Source organism: Danio rerio, chromosome 24, assembly GCF_052040795.2.
Source record: "Danio rerio strain M-AB ecotype USA chromosome 24, GRCz13ab, whole genome shotgun sequence".
Taxonomy (NCBI): domain Eukaryota; kingdom Metazoa; phylum Chordata; class Actinopteri; order Cypriniformes; family Danionidae; genus Danio; species Danio rerio.
Genome location: NC_141044.1, coordinates 19,454,681 through 19,471,632, shown reverse-complemented (window position 1 = coordinate 19,471,632; position 16,952 = coordinate 19,454,681). Strand labels below are relative to the sequence as shown.

The 16,952-nt window shown below is 40.6% G+C and overlaps 1 protein-coding gene across 2 annotated transcripts in view; it reads right to left on the bottom strand.

Annotated features, from left to right (window-relative positions):
* The window catches only part of sema5a (sema domain, seven thrombospondin repeats (type 1 and type 1-like), transmembrane domain (TM) and short cytoplasmic domain, (semaphorin) 5A), a 397,269-nt gene that overhangs the window by 345,027 nt on the left and 35,290 nt on the right, over positions 1–16,952 (bottom strand). For both annotated transcript variants that reach the window (XR_015524511.1, XM_087308760.1), the window contains exon 2: positions 2,194–2,306. The gene's annotated coding sequence lies outside the window, so the exon portion shown is untranslated. The remainder of the gene's footprint in view (positions 1–2,193; positions 2,307–16,952) is intronic.

Genomic DNA, 16,952 nt, shown 5'->3' with positions numbered 1-16,952 from the left:
CAACTATGGGTACACCCATTTATTGTACATATCGCTGTCAATTTTACATTGTCCTGTTTTTTTATTTTTTATGCTGTTCTATTTTGCACTGTCTGTATTTTGCACTTTCGTTGTATCTGTATTTTGTACTGTCTGGAGCCAGCACCTAAGCTTTTCACTTATCATAGCAAACGTGCTGCTGATGATGTGACAGTAAAAGGGATTTGATTTGAGTTTTAAAAATACATTCTGGACCACCCCTTTAAATAAAGGTGAACCAAGAAACAATTCAATTTAAGAAACAATTTTCCCTTTAGTTGCTGGTATATTTCACAACACACACAGACACACACACACACACACACTAACACACACACACACACACAAAAACTACAAGTATCAATGAATAAAACATGCAATTTTGGATGTGAGAAACTGACAGTACTACTCTGAAAAATGTACTTATACTACTTAATACATGTTTTTTAATATAACTTTAAAAACAAACAAAACTTATTTGTATAAATAATGTTCACTGCAGTTGCTATTACAGTTTTTCTTAGTCACTTTTGTACATTGTCAGATCAGAATTGAAATTGTCAGAATTACCTGTTCAATCTTCAGATCATTTTGTCACTTGTGCACATCAAAAGCAGTTTCTCATTCCTTTAGGCAAGTTGCAAATGCTTTTGTATATCCATGCAAATGATTTTGTACAATTCTCTAAAGTCTCCTAAAATATCAATTGCTTATGTCATGTTAATAAAAATGTATTATAATGGTTTCTGTCAGAATAGTCTCACCCTTTTTATGTCTTTACATGCAAAATACTTGAATAAGTTGTTATAAAATTTCGTCATAATGCATTTTTCTATACGTTTCCAGGTGCATCTGAAAGGAGATTCTCCTATGCTCACATTTCTACATTTGTTTCTACTTTTTTTTTTACATTCTATATCACAATGACACGATAAATCAACAAATTACAGTTCAAACAACAACAAAAAAATGTCTTTGATTACATCAGAACACCTCTTCAGAGTACACTGCTTTATTGAGAGCATGACTGAGTAACTGTATAGATAAGATTGTATGTCTTTTCCATACACAATGACACAAAGACTTGTCATTCTGACGGCACTGACATACAGAAATTAGGTTTTGAGAGATGAACTAAGGATTTTGGGCAAAAGACTTATTCTTGGCTTATTTGCTATTTGTTCATGTTGTTTTGAGAAATGCACTTACTGTTTAGCAAATTTCAATTCAGATCTGAGAAATGTACCAAAGTGACTGAGAAAACAAAACTAAATTTGCACTGCAAAAATTGCCACAGAACATTGAATAAACAAAACAAAGTATACAAATATACTTGAATTTTTTTAACTTAGAAAAAGAAAAAAAAAATAGTAGAAAAATAAACAGTAAAAAAAAGACATTAAATTTTCACCAAAAAAAGCAATCACAAAGAAACTACCAGTAACAATTATGCATTGTAAATTCAATGTTTAACATTATAATCAATGTTCAATTATATAATTCAATCTTTACAGTGCAAAATTTGGCATAGAACCAATTACTTATATAATAATAATAATAATAATAATAATAATAATAATAATAATAATAATAATAAGTAGAAGAAGAAGAAGTAAAATAATAGAGTGAAAAATTTGCCATAAAACTAACTGATTATTTATTTTAAATAAAGGAATAATAATAATAATAATAATAATAATAATAAGTAAAAAATAGGGTGCAAAATTTGTCATAGAACCAATTGCTTAATTAATTATAATAATTAATAATAAGTAATCTCTGTTATTAACAACTTTTTTTTCAAGCGCACTGTAAAACAAAACCTTTTTTTAATTAATCAGTATTGTAGTATTTATAACAAGTAAAAGTGCACTTGTCATTACACAAAGCATAATACCTCTTGCCGTCATCATTTTATTTTTTTATTTATTTTTACCATGGGGCCATGTCGTCCAGCCTTGTGCAACACAACCTCCATCCATCACCAAACAACCGTTTGCCAAGTTTGTCCCCCACTGGGAGCATTAAAACAAAAGGAAAGCAAGGAGCTAAACAACTACCTCAGCAGTGATTCCATCATAACTGACAGCAGTCCCTGGGGCCACTCAGGGTACCATGAAGGAGGATGTCAAGCTGCTCAATGAAGTCTATCAGACATCATTCACCTCTACATACCTGCGTGCAGCTCGCTGGGGCGTAGTGAATAGTCCCTCGGTCAGGTGATTTTTCGGCTATTCTCCTGCTCCGGCAGGCTGGAAGTGAGTCGGCTATATCGGAAACATTGACCCCTGTATGAAGAAAGAAGTTCCAGGCTGAAGTGGGTTTTGTGGAGAGATGTGCAGAGAAGAACAATTGATGAAGACATTTCATGAAATGTACATGGGGGATCTTTTTCTTCTTTTGCTATCTTGTTACCACACTCCCATTTTAAGAAATTCAAGAATTTAAGACATTAGAATTTTACTCTAAACACATTATGTAAGTTGAAAAACTCTTGTCGTGGACGAAATAAAAACATTATATAGCAAAATTATAATTCATCTTGGATTTTTAGAAATGTAAGGACTACGATATAGAGGAAAAATAGTCTACAATATAAAACAAAAATAAAATGTTATTTGTCACAATTACCAGAGATCTAATACTAGCAGATCGCTGGTAAACACATAGATTACATAAAACTACAAACCCGTCATTATATGGACTACAAGGTCCAGTCATGCACTGCACACACATGACGGTTCCTAATCCTGACTGATTCATAACACACACAGCTGAAGCTATTCATTACTTAAGACATGGACTTTAAAAGCAGCACTGACACACACACACACACACACACACACACACACACACTAGTTACTGAGTCTTGTTATACTGTTTGTGAACATTATGGCATGTTTTCCTTGCCTTGCCTTTCTGTGTTAGACCTTGGCTTTGTTGTTTTGTTTACATTCCAGTGTATTGACCACGACTCTGGATTGCACATATACATCTGTTTGCCCCTGTGTTAACTGTTGCTTGCCTGACCATTCTCTGCAAGATAAACCCTGCAATTTGATCCGCACCTCTGTTGTCAGCGTCCTTTCACATTACATTTTTTTTTAAATGTAGCATGTAAGCTTAAGCTGCTTAGGCTACAAAAAAAAAAACACATTAAACAAAGGTAGGTTTATTTGAATGTTTTCAATATTCGTAACAAGCATTTTTCCCAAGTATGCATAATGCCCAATGCTCATATTTATTTTCAGATTATTTTTGTAACAACAAAGAGATGGTGTGAAACATTTATGTTATAAGCTTGAACTAAATACCATTTGCATGCACTTAGCTGTTAGTGGCAGTTACTGTATAAAAACGATATGGATCGTAGGACGCACTGCATCTTGCACATATCTCATTGTGGTGAGCCACGTATCTAGTTAAGATCAGGTTTTAAACCTCATTATCTGCAGCATAACATTTGTAATAATGTCTGGATAGTTTTCTCAGTTTTAAAGATATTTGGGTTTGTTTACTGCTGCCAGCCTTGCAGATAAAATGTAACAATGCTAATTTAGAATTAATGCATTGATGACTTGTTGATATGAGTGCAATGAAACCTAATAAATGTCCGGTATTAAAGCTGCCCTCAATATTAGTTGACAAATATTGTTGCTGTTGGACAACATAATGTACTTTTAAGGCTTTTTAGTCGAGAATGTAGTTGTTTAGATTGCATCTATGCAGTTTATTTATAAGGACAGTGTCTATTTGAAATGTTTATAATTTCGGATTCAGTGCATTGGCCACCATCAGCCTGAGCAGACCAAAGAAAGTGATGGTTGAAATTCAGCAACAAAATGCCGACAGAGGGCACATAATAAGAAAACAGCATTTTCTCAGCGTAACTTTCAAACTATAGCAGAACAAATCATTATAAATTAGGTAAGTGACATTCTAAGTTGATCTTTTGTATTTTGCATTGCTGTATTTATACCACAGAAACTGGTAGTGTTTGCTTTAATCTGGATTTTTGAGGGTTAATTATTGTGAAATCCTAATGTCAACAAAGAAAAACTGGGAAATCTCTGTAGATTGATGGCATTTCATGCCGTTCAGCCTTATTAATGTAATCTTAAAATGTGAACAAAAATTACCTGTTTTATCATCATTTTAGACATTACACTACAGAATCATTCAACTACTAATTCTAAAGTAACGTTGGTGAAGTATCAACAGTTTCTGCTGTTCTGACATCACTGCAGATTTAAATGAGTGGCGAAAAAAAGTAGTTTTGTCTTACAAAAGGGTTTTTAAGACCCTCCATGTTTGATTTTTTATTCTATACACACGATTGTGCCGTCAAACTGTTGTATAAAGGTGATTAAGGTGCTCTGAAGAAAACAATACATTGTCTGGGGCCAAAACACATTCTTGCATTGCCTTCATCATTCTAATAACATTAGGAAATAGTGGATTACCCTTTTTTAATTAAGTTTTACCATGCCCATGAGTACTTAGTCCTTTGTTCCTGTTTTTCATGGATATGTTTACTAACTAGCATTTAATGCTGGATATTCTGAAGAACTAAAATAAAAAGACAATGTTTTGGTCACTTTATTGGATCTCACAGTAATGCTGCACCACACAAGCATCGGTAACTGTTTTCCTATTATTGCTTTGTCTGTTTTTTACAGATTTTTACTGTAATGATATTTATGCAATTTAAAACCAAAACAGTGTCCATCTAAAAAAGCATATAGGCTCTAAAATGTCATTTCAAATGCTTGAAAATTTTAAATATTCAAGCCAATGTTTTTTAATAACACCAGAAGACATTTGCCATCAACATACCAGGTTGCCTACCAGGTAATCTACAACCTACCATGAAAAAATACTTCTAACCGATCACTTTTTAAGTAAAACACTTAATAACATTGACCCCAGAACAGTGAAAATAAACTGGAAAATTGATAGCAAATACGCCTTTAAGTTTAGCCAGATGCAGACTGCATTTGTCACTGTCTGGCATGTTTCAGAGATGATGGATTGGATAAGAACAGTTTCTTATTTTAACAGTATGACTGGGAAACAAGTAATCCAAGCGATTTTGCAGCGAACACTGAATCAAGTTCACCTTCAGCTTTAAAACCAATTTAGGTGCACAAAATGAATATGAGCTATTAAAATGGCCATACAATTATTAAAAAATCAGATCACACTGAAATAAAGCTGAGGCTCAGATTTCTGGGGTTATTTAGAATGATTAAGTTACTTTATTTTACTCAATGTGAAGCCCATAAAATAGACCCCAAATCAGTTCCACGGCAAGAGAGGGAACCGTTACATTACATTAACTGAATTTTTACCCAGATGCTTTTTTCTCCACTTCATATGAAGAACAGGGAGAGGTGGAGAGCTCATGTTTCAGGGGAACTTCCCTTTCTTTCTATGATACACTGAGGACTTTCACCGGAGGTTAAAATGCCACAGCCCACAGTCACAACCTTCTGACCCCAAACCCAAATAGACCAAAAGGCTAAAGCTTGACATTATAGGAATTACAGGTCAGCTGCTTGTGCACCAAGCAATTTAGGATAATGACAACTCAGATTTGTGCATGGAACTTTCCACACAGGGTATGAAGTAAGGATTTTATTTAATATTTGCAAACCTGTCAGGAAACTTGAATCATTTAAGTGTTTAAACATTTCATTAAAAAATTAAAAATATTACCAAATGTTATTAAAAATAGTAATACATAAATTTTGTAAAACAAAATTCTCAAAACTACAATATTTGAATTTGAAATAAAATCTTGAATTGTTTCAGAATGTTCTAATACAATTATAGAGTAAGTATGTAGAATAGATAACACTATGGATAAAGGTATACTAATACTTTAATTCTTTTTAACTCAAACATTGTTTTTATGGGCCACATGAACTAACAGAAGCAGTTTTATTTTTGTAACTTAAAATAACATCAAATTTTAATTACTATTACATCAATCCACAACAAATTTCTTGATGTATTACTGTAAAGCATGTCCCCTATAAATTCAGGAATTATTGTAAAAATTGAAAGCTTTTGGATTAATCATATATTTACACAGGGTGAAAATAAATTAATTCAATAAAAACGAAGCACAGCTATTGCATCATATTTACCACCAAGATGTCATTAACGTTAAATGTAAATATCAACACAGGAAAATGTGCTTAGTAATACGTTTTTTAGAACCAAAAAAATTTGTGCCCTAGGATACTTAATGACTGCATTTTGTATGTAAGCCTCACAGTTATAGGGCAATACAGCTGACTGCTTTTCTCTGGATGGATGGCTTTTCTAGCATGACTGGTTTGCTACCACAAATGGTGCTAGACTTGGGAGGAAGAGTGGAGTTGGTTCCACAAAACATGTAAAATGAAATCCTTCAAACTCAGTGTAATATTTATGTAATATGTATATGTTTAGAGAAGGGGTGGCTGGGTCAGTTGATATCAAACCAATACATTATGCATGGAAAGCTTGCTGGCCTCTCTCATAGATGTGTACAAGAAGCATGTTGAAATGGGCAGAAATGTACACATCAGCATCAGGTGGATTTACAAGAAATAGGGCATATAAGAAAACTTGACCCAGTAACAAATTTAAGATTGTCAAAAATGTATACATGGCGGCCTCTAGTGGATTTAGGAAAACAAAAACTGAAATAAGACATTGTACAAGGAACTTGTTTCTTTGTTCTCAAAAAAATATTTCCGGTGAGACCGTTCGTGAAGGCAGATGTCACAAAGCTTTTGGCAAAAAGCACATTTTAGCTTCTAGCTTCTTATTAGAGCTGAATATGATAAATAGTGAATAAAGGAATTAAAATTTGTTATTTAACTCATCAAGAAACTTATTCCAAGATGCCCTCAATGACTCTCCTGATCCAGCACATTCATTATTATCATTACAGTGTGTTTGATCGTGCTGTCGTGCTGTTCATTAATCGAAATGCTGCAATTAAAGTCGAGCTTCAAATCATGATTCGCCCACCTCAATGCAGGTAAACATCCATCATCTCTCACTCCCCCAGAAGAGGCCACTGCATCTTAACAAGCTGCTCAAAAACATTCACATGAAAATGCTTTGTTGACAAGCAAGTTTACATTGGGCTAATTGGTTTCAGGCACACACCAGACAAGTTAATTAATTTTAATTACTCACAGTGAACGGCAGAGGTCAGGCAAAAGGAGCAGACGGGGGTGAGAGAAGTTTAGTTCATCACAGAGTTGGGAAAAATAACACAAAGTTTGAGACAGGAGGAGGGCGGCTTGTTTAGCTACTAATCTGGTCGTGCAAAAAATATCAGTAAGACAGCAAAAAATACCAGTGCACAGTTAAGCTTAATGTATTATGCCAGCTTCATTTAGTAGCTTTTGCATAAAATGATAGACTAACATGTTTAGTCTGTGTAGCCAGAATATCGGTCTCAAAATTAGGGTTGACAGGTAGAATGGTAGTATTGCGATACTATGGCTCCACAATCCTGGCGGTACCACTAAAGTTTGTAAATGGTAGTATATTCATTAATGGTCTATATACAATAGTTAATGTTGAATATGGAAAAGTCACTAAAATGCTCACACATTTGTGCAACAACAGACCACTTTATTTTAATAGTATGTAGTTAGTTTCCTTTAGTTTAATAGCCTTTTAAAGGTTGCAAAACTTCGAAGAATTTGTGCCTTTTATGGTAGCCTATTGCACGTTTTCTGATTTAGTTCAAAAGCACATCTGAATCAGTTCATTTCTGTTCCTGTCAATATAGTTTAGTAGCTACAACAACCGCGACAATCTCCTAAAAAGATTGACTCACTAGGTGACATTCTGAATTACTTTGGATTGTTACCTGATAAAACTGAAAAAGAAAAAAAACTGTAAATAAAAAATCTCAAAATAGCAACAAGAAACAAGCAATTTTTGACCACTTCATATAGCCTAATTTTGTTTGACAAATGCTCTTTTTGTAACAAATATCATTTGGTATAATTTGTATATTTATTTTATTTTATTTTATGTTTGTCTGTTATCTACAAAAGAAAAAAAAAAGAATGAATATATTTTTAGGCGTGCAATTTTTTTCAATAATAATTTTGGGGGAAATTATAAATTAAAATAATTTAGGCCTATTTTAACATAAAATTAGTATTTCTGACAAATTTATTTATAATTTGAGTTATGAATTACAGTTTCGCAATACTACTTGGTATCGTTATGCTTCAGCTGATAAAGTATAAGATGAATTAATGGTATCACGATAACTCTACTATCAGAATCGGTCTCCCTAAACAGTAACATCTTAATTTACTCTGCAACAAATGTGTTGTTTTTATGTTACTTTAACTTTTATTCAGTTATTCAGGTTTTAACTCAATTGAAATTATAATAAAATCTTACTTAATATTTATAGTTAGGATGACAGTTTAATAATATTGATGACAATTTGTATATTAATAGCTTCACTACAAATAAACAATGGCTTATCATGATTTACTAAATTTTGGTTAGTGTAGTAAAAGTTGATCATAATAATGTTCACCCGTTTTTTTTTCTTTTTTCTTTCAATTGTTTTCAAATATTGCATATTAAATATTTTTGTTATTAATATTATTTTGTAACACTATAGTATTCTATTTGATGTAATCAAATAATTGACACGTTTAAGCTAAAAAGCCGACCAGGGTCCATTTAATAATGTGGGTAGAAACAAAAATGCCCTTACGAAGATAACATACTGTCACGATCACCAGCGATCCAGCCTGTGCAGATTACTGGTAAACACACAGATCACATAGGACTACAAATCTGCTGGTAAATGAACTACAAGAACGTCCAGGTTACGCACGGAGACGCGTGTCTGTATAAACAGACTTTGGGAGTGCTTTAGACGACCAATCATTTCTGAAGATATAAAAACGGGCCAATTAAAAGCCAATTGAATTGGCGGAGCTTAGCTCCACAGCTGAAACTGATGAGCCAATTAGGGCTATATCAGTCGGCTGTGTGAGTTAGATCATCAGAATTTTGCCTGCTGAAGAGCCGATCACTCAGCTCCCAGCTGGAGACTCAGGTGTTGTGGCAGTGGAGACACACGTCTCCGTTCCCTATTCGGGGAACGTGGGTTATATACTTAACCTGGACGTTCCCCTTCATATGGGAACTTCGACGTGTGTCTATATAAACAGACTTTGGGAGACTGTATGAAAAGCACCACAGCAACCAAGCCCGTCACACTCCTGATGTGCAGTTTGCCAAACGTGAACGCACTGACATCACCAAGAGCGCAAACTTCCAACATCCCCTAGGCCCAACATATTACCATTACATAGAAAATAAATGTTTAATCGGGGGTCGTAAGTGTGCTTTTACCTAGATAATATAGACTAGGGATTTTTTTGAAATACGACAGTACGTTGGGAAAGCGTCAGTCCCTGCAGGGGGAGGATATGGCGGAGACCATCTGCTTACCCAGAAGGGGAGACCTGATGGTAAGGGGGCATATAGACCAGGCCAAAAGAGGGGGAGTGCTACATAAGATGAGCTGGTTAGCGGTTTAGGGTAGACACGGGACCGCCTGATAACCACATCGTGGTAATAATGCATATGGCATCACCAAGTGGGGATGCGCATATCTGGCACCGATCTTCAATATGCGTGGAGACCAAATGGGCATACCAACTGCACACTGAGCCATGCATTCGACTCCTCCGCTGAGTCAATGATGGGGGCCTCGGAGAAACTCTCTAGGGTTCGCCTGAGAAGGGAAACTTATTAGCAGAGTAGAAAAAAGGCGCACACATCTCCGGGTTAGGGAGCATGGCGCAGCAAGCGTTTGTGACACTGAGCTTAATTCCCCCCCCCCGATTGATTTGGGTTAACCAATAACCTGGAGGAAACTGGCTCCACTCGAAGATTATAAAACCTCGCGAATGTGTTAGGTGTCGCCCAACCCGCAGCTCTGCAGATATTTGTGAGAGAGGCGCTGCGTGATAACGCTCATGAGGAAGCGACAGCTCTAGTAGAGTGTGCTCTCACATTAGGAGGGCGCGGCTCGCCCTGGCATTGATAAGCGAGGGCGATGGCATTAACTAACCAGTGGGCCAACCTCTGTTTTGATACGGCACTTCCCTTCTGCCGACCACTGTAACAGATAAAGAGCTGTTCATATGATCTTATATTTTGCATTCGTTCCACGTAAAGGCGTAAAGCGCGAACGGGACAAAGCAGTGAGCGGGTTGAGCCTGCCTCCTCCGAAGGCAGCGCTTGCAGGTTCACCACCTGATCTCTAAATGGGGTGGTAGGAACCTTGGGCACATAGCCAGGCCGGGGTCTCAGGACAACGTGAGAGTAACCGGGCCTGAATTCAAGGCACGAATCGCTGAACGAAAATGCTTCCAAATCCCCAACTCTCCTGAATGACGCCAATGCGATCAGCAGAGCTGTCTTTAAAGACAGAATTTTAAGTGATACTGACTCGAGTGGCTCGAACGGATCTCTCTGCAGACCCGCTAGGACTAGAATTTAACTGCGCCCCTGAGGAATCGGATGATTAATCATGCTTCCAGAGCGTGTTGCCATCTACCGCGTCATGGTGAGAGGAGATCGCAGCCACGTAAACCTTCAGTGTGGAGGGTGACAGCCTACGCTCGATATTATCCAGAAGGAAGGATAACACAATGCTAATCTGGCAAGTTTAGGGGTCTTCTCGGCGAGAAGTGCACCACTCAGAGAATAGACTCCACTTCAGGGCGAAGGCATGCCTCGTAGAGGGTGCTCTAGCCTGAGTGATGGTGTTAAATACCGCGGGCGGTAAGTCACCTAAGTCCTCCGCGCTCCGTCTATGGACCACACGTGGAGGTTTCAGAGATCTGCGCGTGGGTGCCAGATGGTGCCCCGTCCCTGAGAGAGGAGGTCCTCCCTTAGGGGAATGCGCCAAGGAGGGGTCGCCGCGAGGAGTGTGAGCTCCGAAACCCAGGTCTGGATGGGCCAGAGAGGCCTGCTCCTCATCCTCCCTGACTTTGCACAAAGTTTGTGCGATTAGGCTCACTGGGGGAAACGCATATTGCGCGTGCCCAATGGCCAGCTGTGAGCCAGTGCATCCGTGCCGAGGAGGGCCTAGGTCAGGGAATAAAACAGCTGGCAATGTGCGTTATCTGTGGAAGCAAACAGATCGATCTGGGCTTCCCCGAAGCGCGCCCATATCAGCTGGACGGAATCGGGGTGGAGTCTTCACTCCCCTCGGGACAGTAGCTGCCGTGAGAGCGCACTGGCTGCACGGTTGAGCTCACCCGGAATGTGGATGGCACGCAGCGTTTTCAGCCACGTGTGACTCCAGAGGAGATGCACTGCCAACATCTCCAGGCAGTTGATATGCCAATGCAGGCGGAGTCCGGACCACGAACCCGCGGCTGCATGCTCGTTGTACATGGCCCCCCAGCCCATGCTGGAGGCATCTGTCGTTATGACAACATGCCTGGATACTAGCCCTAGGGGCTCTCCGGCCCATAGTAAAAACAGATCCGTCCAGGGGCTGAGGGTGCGGAGACACAGCGGAGTGATGCACACCCGGTGTGTGCCCGCGCGCCATGCCCGTCTGGGAACTCGATCGCAAAGCCAACACCGAAGTGGTCTCCTATGAAGCAAACCGAGCGGCCTGACTGCAGCTGCAGATGCCATATGCCCCAGGAGCCTCTGAAAACATTTTAGTGCGACCAATATCTTCCTTTGGAGCTCCTTCACACAGGAAAGTATCAGCCTGGTGCGCTCCATGGAGAGGCGCGCAACCATAGCGACCGAATCCAGCACCACCTCGAGATGAGAAATCCTCTGCACGGGGCAAAGTTTGCTCTTTTCTCGGTTTACCTGAAACCCCAACTGGTCGAGGTGCCGAAGCTGTCTCTGTGCATAATCGGCTGATCGCGGAACGAGGCTAATGAGCCAATTGTCGCGATAGCTAAGTATGCGGATGCCCGCAAAGGGCAGGAGCGCTAGGGCACCCTCCGCGAGCTTGGTGAAAACCCGCGGAGACAGAGAAAGCCCGAAGGGGAGGGCTTTGTATTGCCACACTCGTCCTTCGAACGCGAACAAGAAAAAAAAGGGCAGTGGCGTGGATGAAAGGAGAGGTGAAAACATGCGTCCTTCAGGTCTATGGCTGCAAACCAATCCTTTGGATGGACGCTCTGAATCAAGTTCGTGAGCATTCTGAAAGGCATTTTGTATAAATGACAGTTCAGTCTGTGCAGATTTAGTATTGGCTTTAACCCCCCGCTCTTTTTGGGCACGATGAAATACGGGCTGTAAAACCCGGACCTCATCTCGGCTGGAGGGACCTGCTCGATTGCATCCTTCGCCAGGAGGACAGCAATCTCCCCTCGCAAGACAGGGTCGCTCTTAGGGATCACCCTCGTGAAAAGGACATCTGTGAACTTTGGAGGGCGAATAGCGAACTGAATCGCATAGCCGAGTCTGACCGTCCGTTTGAGCCACCGCAACGCGCTGAGCGGCGCTAATCAAGCCAGCAGAGCGCACGCTAATGACACCATCGGAGTTATCGCTGACATGCCAGCAGAGGGGCAGCTCGGGATGGGAGTGCTCATCCCGGGAAGCAGAGTGTCCCTTCGCTGTCTGTTTACCAGACTTAACGGCACCCTGGGGCGGTGACGTCGCAGTCCCGCTGGAGGCTCGGCGTTGCCGCTTGGTTGGTGGAGTGGGCAGCAGAAGTGGAGCGGATGTTGAAGCCGCGGGTGGGCACCTTCGGCGAGGAGCTGCGGCAGTAGGAGGGGTAGCGGGAGGAGCAGTTTTCCGAGCCTGCTGATCGATGACTTAACCCATCACCTTGGACTGCTCTTTCACCTGAGAATTCCTGGGTGAACTCCCCAACTGTGTCGCCAAAAAGGCCAGCCTGGGATATGGGAGCGTTAAGAAAGCGAGCTTTGTCAACGTCACTCATATCAGCCAAGCTCAGCCAAAGGTGGCGTTTCTGGACCACTAACGTGGCCATCATATTCCCCAGGGCACGAGCAGCCGATTTGGTGGTCATGAGAGCATAACTGATTGCCGTGCGGAGCTCATGCAGCAAGCCCGGGGGAGAACCTCCCTCCTGCATCTCGGCCAGCTTCAAGGCTTGGTAGCATTGATAGGTGGCCATAGCATGCAGAGCGGAGGCGGCCTGACCCGCAGCAGTGTAGGCTCTGGCCATGAGAGACTCAGATAACCTGCACGCCTTGGAAGGGAGTTTGGGCGAATCTCCATGAGTGGAACGGCTAGCATAACCCCCCCCCCCGAGGAATCGCCTCATATCCCCTGGCCGCTCCATCATAGAGGGAGGTGAGAGCGGGAGCGCACGAGGACCGGGCAGAAAAAGGTGCCCTCCATGCCTGCGTGAGCTCTCTATGTACCTCCGGGAAGAAGGGGATGGGGGGTCTAGAAGGCTTTGCCTTCACCCCTACGTAGCACCTGTCTAAGCGTCTGGCCGTGGTTCTGGGGGACAAGCCATCTCCAGCCCCACAGCCTAAGTAGCCCGAGATAACATGGCTAACATGTCCAATTTCAGATCCGTAACCATATTGACAACCCCGGAGGGTGGCAGGGGGTCTGGGTCTTCCTTCTCCACTGTAACCCTCAGGTCTGCCCGAGTGCTAACCGCTTGGCCGGGAGCAGCAGGGTTGACTTGCCCTAATAAAAGAGCTCGCCGCGACCTCAGTTGCGCAACAGTCAAGCCATCGCAATGCGGGAAAGAACTGTCCGCGAGCACCGCATCAACATGTTGGACCCCAAAGCATGTGATGCAATACTCGTGCCTGTCATTCGGGGTGAGGAAACCACCGCATCCAGAAACGCACGGTCGAAACGACATCTTTAAAAAGACGCGCTGTACGACCGTGTGCTCTCTTAGGGATTTCTGCTCTTTCAGTAAACTGCTCTTTTAGATCACCAGCGAAACGCCAAGGGGACAGGAAACCCAGCTCGTCCGCCGCTTACACGTCTTCTCCTATACTGGTAAAGGTAAGGCTTTCTTCAATGTTGGAAGTCAGCTCAGCAGAAGGGTTCTTCAGTCTCAGATCGGGTCTGAAGCAACAATTCTGACGAGCTAACTCACACAGCCGACTAATATAGCCCTAATTGGCTCATCAGTTTCAGCTGTGGAGCTAAGCTCCGCCAATTCAATTGGCATTTCATTGGCCCGTTTTTATATCTTCAGAAATGATTGGCTGTCTAAAGCACTCCCAAAGTCTGTTTATACAGACACATGTCGAAGTTCCTATTTGAAGGGGAACCAATCATGCACCACACACAGACAACCAGTTCCTGATCCTGACTGATTGTAAAGTACTGATTAAACACACATATATACAGCTCACTTAGAGATACTTACTACTGAGTCTTGTTATCTGTTTAGTGATATTACAAGGCGTTACCTTTGTTTTAGTGATGGTGAAATGAAGCTTTCTGAACCAGTGAAGCCCTCGACACAATTGTATCGGAAAAAGGTTCGTTACTCGAAGCTTTCTAAATCAGAGCTCGATGAGGACCTCTTCTTGTTAAAGTGTGGGAAAGCACTGTTTTGCAATAATGTCAAATGTTCACAACTGAGCAACTCATTCATGTAATAATACAACAACAGTAAAATTAAAAATTTACTCTATTACTGTAGTTTTTACACATAAGGTACGTTACATTACTCCACCGCAACTGTAGTAAAATCCAAGGTATTCAAAAGTAATTACATCTATTGTATTGCATCTAATCCTTCACCCACCCACTCGTTCCAAGGGAGGATCAAACCAGTGATTCCTGTATGGGAAGCAAATGCTCTAGGAGGAGGCTATGTGAGTGATAGTTTTGGGGTGCACTCTCCAGCTGGCCTCCCTTAAACACAATACTACGATATGCAGTGGTTTTCTTTAAAGATAGTTGTAAAAAATACACTAATACACTTTAGTATGGTTCATAACCTTTTTACTATAAATTACTATTATATTTTAATTTAATTACTGGTGTGTGGGACCGGTGCAGTGCTTTGAAACAGTAGAAATGTATGTAATCGACGCCTATCTCTCGCTATACACTTTACTAACCCATGAGGATGTTTAAATCTTTGAATCAAAATTCGAAGCAGTCACGTGGGTATAGGCGAAAATGAAGCTATGGACGTCATTGATCATGTTATAATGGCAAAACGAATCAAGCTCCCATACACTGCTTCACTGCGAGATGTATCGTTTTTTGATACATGCTTCGAAGCATTGACACACAAAGTCACATCACTACTTTGTCTTGCTTGGCTGTGTTTTTGACCCTCGCCTTGGTTTTTTTTTTTTTTTTTAAGTTGTCTGCTGCCTGCCTTGTGACTATCTGCCTATTATTTTGACTATGACTCTGGATTGCCCTTATACATCTCTTTGCTCCTGTGTTGATCATTGCTTACCTGACCAATTCTGTCTCAACTAACCTGCATTTGGATCCATACCCATTGTCAGTGTCACATCATCGTTACAAAAATAGCCATTGCAATAAATTCTGAGGGTCAAATATTGACCCTTCAAGGAAATGTTAATTCCTGCCCCTACTGTACAACATTTTCATACTAATCAGATGTTATGATGCGGCAAATCATGAGTTTTATGGCCTCTTATTAGAAAACTGCAAAACGCTGATTGTAATTATAGTTTTTTTTTTTTTAATGAAAGGCAGAGAAGACTCCAACAAGACGTAGAAATGAGAAATACCCTCACATACCACCCTTTGTTAGACCAGAATGGTCATTAATTACCTATATGGTCCACTTACTTCCTAGAAATTGGATTGTGTGGAATTTGGTGAGCCAGTTTGAGCATTTATTGTAATTTCATGCAGTACAGTGATAGAAAAAAAGAGCAGAGATAGAAAGGACACTTTTAAAGGTTGACGAATAAAAGCAGGTGCTTTAAAGTCAATTTGATGTGGAATTACAAACCATTTTACTGAGCTATATGTTATCTGACATATTCAATAAGGGAAAAAAACAGGAGAAAAACCTAATTTACCCATCACTGATTAAGTGTGACAAAGGTGTTATATTGTAGGCATTTGCTAGAGCTGTTTTTCATTGAATGAATAAGCCAAATCAGCACTTGTTGATGGTTCCGAGAAGTCACATGCTGTAGTCTTTTGATTGATTTGGGTGGTAATATATTAATTCATTTACTTGTTGCAAGTGCTGTCACTTCACAGCAAGAAGGTTACTGGTTCAGGGGGGGGGGCACCGAATGGAGTAGACGTAGTTTGAGGAGCTCCTCCGAAAACCTCAAAAAAACAGCTTAATTTAATCATAAATCAAAATGAAATGACACCTTCTTGTGCTTAAAGTCAAGATGATGAAACCTAAAACTAAGCAATATGATCAACCAGCCAATGCTGACGAACAATCAATGGAGAAACAAACTGAACAAGCGGCTAGTGCTACTGTCAACGACGAGACCACGGCCTTATCCCCAGTCTTGGTAGCAATCCAAGCATCTATTTAAGCTATGGATAAGTCGATGAATGACAGATTTAACTCTATTGAAAATACTTTGTAAAAGCAAGCAAGCATCGCTTACCGAAACTAACTCCCGTATCTCCGATTTCGAGGGTGCGAGAGTCGAGCATGACAGCCGCATTTCTGAGTTAGAGGCTCTCTGCAAGGATACCGTGGCCGCCAATTAAGCCCTGTACGTCAAGCTTGATGATCTGGAGGGTTGCTCCCGTCAGCAAAATATTAAAATTGCGGGGCTACAAGAGAAAGTTGAAAAAGGTCGCCCAACGGAATTTGTGGAGAAGCTGATACCGGCCGTCCTGAGAGACCAAAACATTCCATCTAGACTAAAAGTGGATCACGCACATCGTATCCGAAAAAAGGATCTTTAATTTAGTCGAACACG